We start from the raw sequence: 10,000 nt of genomic DNA, 5'->3' as shown, positions 1-10,000 counted from the left end.
AGATGCACTGGGCAGAAGGAAATGGAGAAATGTGTTGAAGCACCATTACAGACACCCCAAAATAGGGACAAGCTTATAGAGAAAGAGGAAGAAGAAGAATGTATCCATATTCGTAGCCTCTGACCCCTACCTAGATTCTGTGTAAAGAAAGAAACTTCCTCTCTCTCTCTTGTGCATGCACATAAAATAAACAGTTGCCGGCGCATATGCACTTACACGCTCAACACATTCCCCCTTCATCTCGCAACAACTTTTCACTTCAAAATGTAAACAAACTCGGTGTCCTCCAACATTCTCGAAATAGCCCCAACTGATTTTACAGATATAGACGCCCTACCTAACCCTTCCCCCAAGATATTATTTTTTTTCTTCCTCTTATCCCTTATAACTTCTTACCCCTCCTTCCCATTTATCTTTCCTCCCAGTCCAACCCACGCTTGCAGTTCTGAGCCTTCGTGGAAGGTGTGTAGAAAAAGGCGTGTATAAATTCATGATTGAATGTAAGATTTTCAGAATAGATTGGAGCTGAAAGAAAACAGATGAATGTCGATATGAATTGAATGAACAATATAGTCATGTGAGCAAAATATTGAGCGATAATTTAAATTGATTTGTTTAAGAGCAAACAAAATATGATAGAATTTAATCTAAAATGTTATGCAGAGGGAAATGATGAAAGTATATACATAAAAGATTTTCTTAGGTGTAATCCTATTTAAAAAAAAAAAAAAAACCATTACGAAATAACCTTTATTCAAATCATCCCTTTATTTTTCTTTACATATTTTTTTTTCTTTTTTTAGGGAAAATTTTGTTGATTACATGATTTAGTCATCGTGTATTTGACATTTTTATGTGCCTGACTTCCACAATCATGAGGCTCAGTACTACACAGTATTCTAGAAGTTTTATTCCAGCTGTGACCAAGTTGTGGAATGATCTTCCTAATCGGGTAGTTGAATCAGTAGAACTTCAAAAGTTCAAACTTCCAGCAAAAGTTTTTATGTTGAACAGGCTGACTTAAGTCTTTTTATGGTTTATATATGAAATGTCTGTTTTGATGTTGCTACTGTTTTTAAAATAGCCTATTAATTGTTAGAGAGAGAGAGAGAGAGAGAGAGAGAGAGAGAGAGAGAGAGAGAGAGAGAGAGAGAGAGAGAGAGAGAGACTGATTGATTGATTTGGAGGTTTTTGGCATCCTGACATCGAAGGTCATTGACGCCGATATCATTTGTAGTGAATAAAAAATATAAGGAAATTCAATTTAAGATAATAAAAACGAAGATGTCCTACTGAAAGTTGAATAGCTATCAGAAGACTTGCTTCTGAAGGGAGAGAGAGAGAGAGAGAGAGAGAGAGAGAGAGAGAGAGAGAGAGATTTAAAAATCATGACATTAGGCATTCATAAATTTGTATATATACACATGCATTGAATAGTCTGGCATATGCTTTACACATTCTCCTCTTTACTCCTACATCTGACAACACTAAGATAAAGCTATGCTCTTTGACTCTCCTGGGTTGGCGTTCTCTTGCCTGAGGGTACGGCAACTTATTTCTTTAAACCAGCTTGCTTTTCCCAGAGACAATTTAGACCGTAGGCGTATTTGAAGTCTGTGTGACAACCATGTGCAAAATTGGAGTTAAGGTTAGGATAATTCGATCGACCTTTGGGTTAACCTTGACCTTGACCTTTGACCTATGACTTTCAAAATATAAACACTTCCACGTCTTAGCATGAAAATTAATCTCTGAAAGTTTCACTACTCTGTGAGTAAAATTGTGGCCAGGAAGTTACAAACAAACAGAAAAACAGACAAACAGGGGTGAAAACATAACCTCCTCCCAACTTTGTTGACGGGCGTAATAACAATGGAGTTTTGAGAAGAGGAGCTACCAAACGAAACGTCCCTGACAGGTGAACGTAAGACTGGGGTTCGAGTCCGCTCAAACTCGTTAGTTCCTTTGGTCGCTGCAATCTCGGCATTCTTGTGAACTAAGGAGGGGATGTGTTGGGAAGCCTCTAGGCCTGCCTGCTGAGTCATCAGCAGCCATTGCCTGGCCCTCATTGGTCTAAGTTTGGGTGGAGAGGGGGCTTGGGCGCTGATCATATGTATATATGGTCAGTCTCTTGGGCATTATTTCCCAACTTTTTTGACCTTCGTAGAAACCTTCTATTAATAATGATGTCCCAAAGAACCCGTACATAAGAAAATACTTTACAATCTTATTTATTTATTCAAAATGCAAGCAATATTTTCCTTTTTATTACTGGTTTAGGTAAAACAAAATTATCTCAAAATTAATGACAATTTTGAGAAAAAAACCACGTTCGAAAAAAATCCCCGAAAAATGCATTTGCACGTATGTGCAAAGGCATAATAATCTCAGTCTATTTATCAATATCTCTTGAAGGAACCCTTAGCAAGCTCTTAAGGAACCCCAGGGTTCCAGGGAACCCTAGAGTCAATTCTTTTTAGTGAGGCATATTTGCACCTACTAGCAGGGGTGCCCTTTTAGCTCGGAAAAGTTTCGTAACAGCTGATTGGTTGGACAAGATAATTCTAACCAATCAGAGAGCAGGAAACTTTTCCGAGCTAAAAGGGCACCGCTGCGAGTCCATGCAAATGCGTCTCATTAAAAAAAATTGAGTATAGTTGGGAAACCCTGCGTTTAGGGCAATGTCTTGCTTGCTAGGGCACACACAAACACCCAGATTGACGGGACAGTTTCTCCGATCGGGGGCTCTCATGACTCAAGGCCACCAGCCCCCAAGAAGGGCAATGTCGCTGTCCCTTATTATTATCATTACTAACTAAGCTGCAACCCTAGTTGGTAAAGCAATATGCTATAAGCCCAAGGGCTTCAACAGGGAAATAAATAAGCAATATAAGAAGTAATGAAAAATTGAAATAAAATATTTCAAAAACATTGACATTAAAACAGATATTTAATATATAAACTATAAAAGGATTTATGTAAGCCTGATCAACATACAAACATTTGCTGCGAGTTTGAACTTTTGAAGTTCTACTGATTCAACTACCCGATTAGGAAGATCATTCCACAACTTGGTCATGGCTGTAATAAAACTTCTGTCTCTGCCATTCATGAGCGGCCTTTAAACTCTCCTTTCAAAGTGTCTTCTGTGATTGCACTTACCTTTCCATAGATGGTGACGAGGGTTTTGTGGTCGGGGAGATTCCCTTCCCCCAAAAGAACCTTCAGGTCGGGCATCATCTCCCTCAGGTATCGCAGCTGTCTCTTGTCTTGTTTGATCTCGCGAAAATCTCGTTTTGGGAAAATGAAAGTCTTGTTATTTTCGTACTTTTGTAAATATTACCCTTTTTTACATATGGTGTTTTATTTATTCTTAAATTAATTTTTGTGTTTTGAAGTGTCTGAAATATTTTTTTTTTTTTTTTTTTTTTTTGAGAATGTTAATACTTACGGCTCATGAGGTCATTGAAACTACGACTCCTTTTGTCGTCAATTTTTTCGGATATCTCGTCTCCGCCATCCTAAAAAAAAAAAAAAATAAATAAATAAATAAATTAAAAAAAAAAAGCTGTATGGTTGATGTAGACTCCCAATAATATTCAATTTACTATTAATCCTTTTTGTAGTGTAAGTTTTTTTATTATTAAACTATAATTGTCTCTTTTTTGTAGGGTGTAAGTTTTTTAAGAGAGAGAGAGAGAGAGAGAGAGAGAGAGAGAGAGAGAGAGAGAGAAAAAAAAAAGAGAGAGAGAAAATGATAACTCAGGGATCAATATAACGAAATAAGTATAATCTTGTTCGTCAGAATATATAAGTATTCTGCCGAACAAGATTATACTTATTTCGTTATATTGATCCCTGAGTTATCATTCTCTCTCTCTCTCTCTCTCTCTCTCTCTCTCTCTCTCTCTCTCTCTCTCTCTCTCTCTCTCTCTCTCTCTCTCTATCATTTTAAGTGTAATAATTATTATTATAGGCATTCGGCGAAGCCGAACTAAATTATACTTATTTCCTTATATTATTCCTTGAGTTGATTTATGATTCTAATTTGTCATGAGTTTACGTTCGCTGTAAACCCCCCCCCCCCTCTCTCTCTCTCTCTCTCTCTCTCTCTCTCTCTCTCTCTCTCTCTCTTAAAACTTACCCGCAGCTTGCAAATAAGCCTGGCCAGAAACCTAGACGTGTCTCTCGGCTTGAAATCGGGACGTTGCCTGAAGATCTCGCACTCTCGCCTGTGCAACGGCTCGGCCAAATCCCGGCACATCCGACTGCAATACCAGGCCTTGTAGCAGTCACTGCATCGCGTCAATATTCGGTCTTTCCTGTGTGCAAAGTAAGAACGAGAGTGCGGTAAATGAGCGTGATGCCAAATGAATCAGAAGGCTGAGGTGTTCGGGTCACTCCGGGGTCACCAATGTGACGTGGTCACTCCGGGGTCACCAATGTGACGTGGTCACTCCGGGGTCACCAATGTGACGTGGTCACTCTGGGGTCACCAATGTGACGTGGTCACTCTGGGGTCACCAATGTCAATGTGACGTGATCACTCCGGGGTCACCAATGTGTGACATGGTCACTCCGGGGTCACCAATGTGACGTGGTCACTACGGGGTAACCAATGTGACGTGGTCACTATGGAGTCACCAATGTTACGTGGTCACTCCGGGGTCACCACGTGACGTGGTCACTCCGGGGTCACCAATGTGACGTGGTCACTCCGTGGTCACTCCGGGGTCACCAATGTGACGGGCCGAGAGAGGCTGTGACTCAGTTGCTTTCATCCTGCCTTCTTAAGTCATAGCTTCTCTCGGCCCGTCACACCTTACACTGTTAAAAAAAAACCGTAATTTTAATCGGAAATTCTCCGTAAAAAATATAATGTTCTCAGCCGTATTTCAGTAAAATACAGGCGACCGTAATTTGTACCCTACTTTGTTATGATCTTTTACGGGTTGATGACCGTAATATCACTCCTTAAAGTCAATATATCCGTTTATAAGACGGTAAATACCTGGCAACCTTTAGTCCAGGATTTTTTACATTTTTTTTTTTTTTTTTTTTTTTTTTTTTTTTTTTTTTTTTTTTTTTCGGTAAATTTTTACGTGTAGGATATAATGTAGTCTTGCAGTAAATTTTATTATAGTTCACCAATTTACAACTTTTTATGTGTTGAATATATGATTCAGTGTTCAAACCCCTCATTTCCTAAGCTTTAAGGAAAGGCTGGTATTGGCAGAAAGAAAAAAACCTTTCCCCATTAAAACTGGATAATTAAATAATTGCCGTAGAAACGGTAAAAATCCTGGAATAAATATTACCAGGCATTTGCCGTTTCCAAAACGGGTATATTGACGTAAAGGAGTGATATTACGGTCACCAACCCGTAAAAGGTAATACTAAAGTATGGTTAAATTACGGTCGCCTGTATTTTATGGAAATACTGCTGAGAGCAGTTATTTTTTACGGAGAATTACCGATTAAAATTACGGTTTTTTAAACAGTGTATATACGTTTGAAATTTGAAATACATCTAAGCGGAGTCAATACAGATACTGACTGCATCTAACTTCCATTCTTTCCAGCTATGGCTTTCCTAATATAATCATTTCCCCTTACTGATATTTAAAGTATATAATTCATTCAAGATGTTACGTTTTGTTTCAAAATGGGTGGAGAGTACATAAGCTTTAAAAACCTTGAAATATGTCGTTAAATCTCTGCCATGGCATTCCGTTTTAAGGCCGATATACTAACTAAGCGATGCTGATTTGTATATTGCATTGCCACGTCTAGAATAATTCGTCTGTCAAACAAATAGGGGAAGAAGATATAGCTATTACAACGCTTCCAGAAGGCTTTGATTATTTGGTTATGATTATGTATTCTTAACGGAACGTACACTGTTAAGAATAAAACGTAATTTTAATAGGAAATTCTCTGTCAAAATATAAGTTTCTTCTGACTCTGCTCTACACATTATTGTGAAATCCACTCATATATATGTATATATATATATATATATATATATATATATATATATATATATATATATATATATATACTTATATATATACATATATATATAGATATGTATATATATATATATATATATATATATATATATATATATATATATATATATATATATATACTTATATATAGACACACATACACAGGCGAATGTAATTTTACCTTACTTTGTTATTATCTTTTACGGGTTGGTGACCGTATTATCAATCCTTTTACGTCAATATATCAATTTTTAAAACGGTAAAAATCCTGGTATAAATGTTGCCAGGCATTTACAATTTTTTTTACATCAAATTTCAAAGTGTAGTCAAGATTCACAATATTCTTCATGTCCTAGAGGAGACTAATAACATCCCTGTTTATAATTTTTCGAATTCCCTTTGCCATTTCTTGCGTCATACTTTCACTCTCATGCAATATTCCAAGAAATGTTAGTTATAAAGTTCCTCGCCAGATGGCACTGCCCGCCTACTTCTGTGAGGTTGAAGTTAACGATCGTATTAATCATCTTCTAGACACGTATACGACCACAAAAATTAGTGGTCTTCTGGCACCGGCTGAGATGTTTTTTTGCACGCAAGCAGAAATAGAATTATATAAATTGCAGACATAACTTAAGACTTTTAAAGGTTTTCAGTTAGATAAGTATATTTCTAATTGAATTTTATAGATTTATTGAAATTTTGTGTGTGTGTGTGTGCTGTAACACGGTTCTATCTTATTTCCCTTCCTCTTGTTTATAAAGTTTATATATGAAAGATCTAATTCAATGTTGTTACTATTCTTAAAATATTCTATTTTGATTGTCTGTTACTTTTCTTGTAGTTTATGTATTTTCTTGTTTCCTTTCCTCATTAGGCTATTTTCCCTGCTGGAGCCCTTGGGCTTATACCCTCCTTGAAACAAGATGGATTGAAAGCAATGGCTACTGAGGCAGCAATATCATTATTATTATTATTATTATTATTATCATTATTATTATTATTATTATTATTATTATTTTGGTAGAAGACCCTTCTTGAAACAAGTTTGATTGAAAGCAATGGCTACTGAGGCAGCAATATTATTATTATTATTATTATTATTATTATTATTATTATTATCATTTTGGTAAAAGACCCTTCTTGAAACAAGTTTGATTGAAAGCAATGGCTACTGAGGCAGCAATATTATTATTATTAATAACATTAAAATAACATTACGTGTTGTGACTTTATCATACATGGGTTATTTTGACTGGGAATTCATAAGAAAAAGTAAAATTGGGCAGATGGACATTTTTTTTTTATGAAGAAAAATCCAAATTTGACCTGAACCACCAACCCTTTTCTTTAAGAAGAAAGATAAAGATAGTGTTATGCTATTCAAGCACCTAATATTTCGGCAGCCTTTTTAGCAACTAACCTGCAAGATCCAAGACAGTATTCGCAATACCGTCCCGCCAGGCTACTGTCCACCAACCAGCAGAATGGCCTGGAGGACATGATAACATCCCCACGCTTGACAGCCTGTTTCCTCTTGATAAATGGACGGGCCTTGACGCTAACGAAGTCCCGGCACACCGGGACAACTCGTATGCAAGAACCAGATCTGTACATTCACACACCTGTGACGCCAAACAACACTAGCCAAGAGAGCACCCGGCACCCAGCACTCCTCCAGGGGCACTGGCGCCAAACGCATACAGACAGATGAGTGTGAGATGACACACATCTCCATAGCCAACTTCTTCCCACACACCTTCATCCTGCTCTTCACCTTTATTGTTTTTTTTTTTTTTTTTTTTTGCGGGGGGGGGGGGGGGGGTAGGGCCCCCCACCTGGCACCAAGCCCTAAATCATGACCCAACCACCTGCCGTGTCCTGCTAGTACCTGGGGCTTCTTCATGACTTGGTGTGAATGAGATAAGAGATAGGCAAGACGGGGGCATCTCTTGCGTCAGAGGTGGAGTGTGAGCAGTATAGGTCATCCTTGATTATTCGGGAGTTTACATTATATGTAATTATGACGTTTTTTGGGAGGAAATACAGGGCACATCGAGAATATATATATATATATATATATATATATATATATATATATATATATATATATATATATATATATGTATGTATGTATATACACATACACATATTTATATATATATATATATATATATATATATATATATATATATGTGTGTGTGTGTGTGTGTGTGCGTGTGTGTGAGTGTGTCCGTGTGCGTGTGTGTATATAAATACTACTATATATAAACCCATATACGTCCATATTGTACATATAATATTACACACAAATACATACACACACACACACACACATATATATATATATATATATATATATATATATATATATATGTATATATATATATGTATAGTTATATATATAGGCATGTATGTATGTATGTACATATGTATGTATAAATGTAAGTATGTATATTATTAGTAGATGATACAAGACCAGTCATCTAAACGGGACGAATGAACTTTAATTCGACCAAAAAAAAAAAAAAAAAGTAACATAAAGGTTACTTTGCCATGAAGTGGGATGGTCATTTAGAAAACTTATTTCAAATTCAGAGCTGATTTGAAGAAAAAGAAAGGAACATTATTATTATTATTATTATTATTATTATTATTATTATTATTATTATTATTATTAACTTTAATATACTTGCTAAGCTACATCCCTAGTTGGAAAAGCAGGATGCTATAAGCCTAAGGTATCCAACAGGGGAATTAGCCCAATGATGAAAGGAAATAAGAAACAACTACAAGAGAAGTTTAAGAGCATAATAACATTTTAAATAAATCTAGTATTTAATCCAGACTATAACTTTGAATAATTATGAGAAATCTTTCACCAATATGCAACGAATGTCCAAAACACGTTTTAACTATTTATTAATCGAATTTTGTTGGGAAGAAAAAAAATATTTCGTGTTCCCTTTCTTACTTTTAATAGTATCTCTTTATAGTGTTGCTGTGGCCTGATTGGTAACGTCTCTGCCTGGAGTTTGCCGGTCGAGGGTTCGAGTCCCTCTCAGACTCGTTAGTGCCATTAGTGTCTGCAACCTTACCATCCTTGAGAGCTAAGGTTGGGGGTTTTGGGGGAGCCTATAGGTCTATCTGTTGAGTCATCAGCAGCCATTTGCCTGGCACTCCCTGGTCCTAGCTTGGGTGGAGAGGAGGCTTGGGCGCTGATCATATAATGATATGGCCAGTATCTGGGGCATTGTCCTGAGGTTGGGGTGTTTGGGGGGAGCCTATAGGTCTATCTGCTGAGTCATCAGCAGCCACTGCCTGGCCCTCCCTGGCCCTAGCTTGGGTGGAGAGGAGGCTTGGGCGCTGATCATATAATATATGGTCAGTCTCTGGGGCATTGTCCTGATTGCTAGGGCAATGTCACTGTCCCTTGCCTCTGCCATTCATGAGCGACCTTTAAACCTTTATACCTTTAAACCTTTAAAACCTTAGTGTATTTACAGCCCGGATTAAAAGAAAAAGGGATTCAAGTGTTGACAGTAAACTCTGTCAGCTCCTCTTCATTGTCCGTTCCCTTCTCCTTTGAACTTCGCCTCTAAACTGTGTCCTTTTAAGACATGCTTTTAGCTAAACCTTTCCTCTTTTTTTCATTTCGTTTATTACATAAGGGAGAAGTCTTTCCCCAGACACCGTTAGCTTGAGTCTGCTTCTGAAATGTTTGTAAACATCGTTCGTCTTTGGAAAAGAGAGGTGAACACGGAGAGAGAGAGAGAGAGAGAGAGAGAGAGAGAGAGAGAGAGAGAGAGAGAAAGATAAATGTATTTGATAATATCTTTCTCTCTGTGGAATGGTAAGCGTGCTCAGCTCTCAAACTGAGGGGCTCTTGCTGGAATCTCAAATCAGATGAAGAATGAATGATTTGAAGTTCTCTGATATCCTGCCATACCAGATGAAGAAGGACGAGAGAGAGAGAGAGAGAGAGAGAG

General features: G+C 37.2%; 1 pseudogene; it reads right to left on the bottom strand.

Moving 5' to 3' along the window:
* Positions 1–7,691, bottom strand: part of LOC137617786 (histone-lysine N-methyltransferase SMYD3-like) — a 21,064-nt pseudogene extending 13,373 nt beyond the window's left edge.
* Positions 7,692–10,000: the final 2,309 nt, after the last annotated feature.

This window comes from Palaemon carinicauda, chromosome 24, assembly GCF_036898095.1.
Source record: "Palaemon carinicauda isolate YSFRI2023 chromosome 24, ASM3689809v2, whole genome shotgun sequence".
NCBI classification, from domain to species: Eukaryota; Metazoa; Arthropoda; class Malacostraca; order Decapoda; family Palaemonidae; genus Palaemon; species Palaemon carinicauda.
Note: the sequence above shows the minus strand (reverse complement) of the source record. Positions and strands in the feature narration are given on the sequence as shown.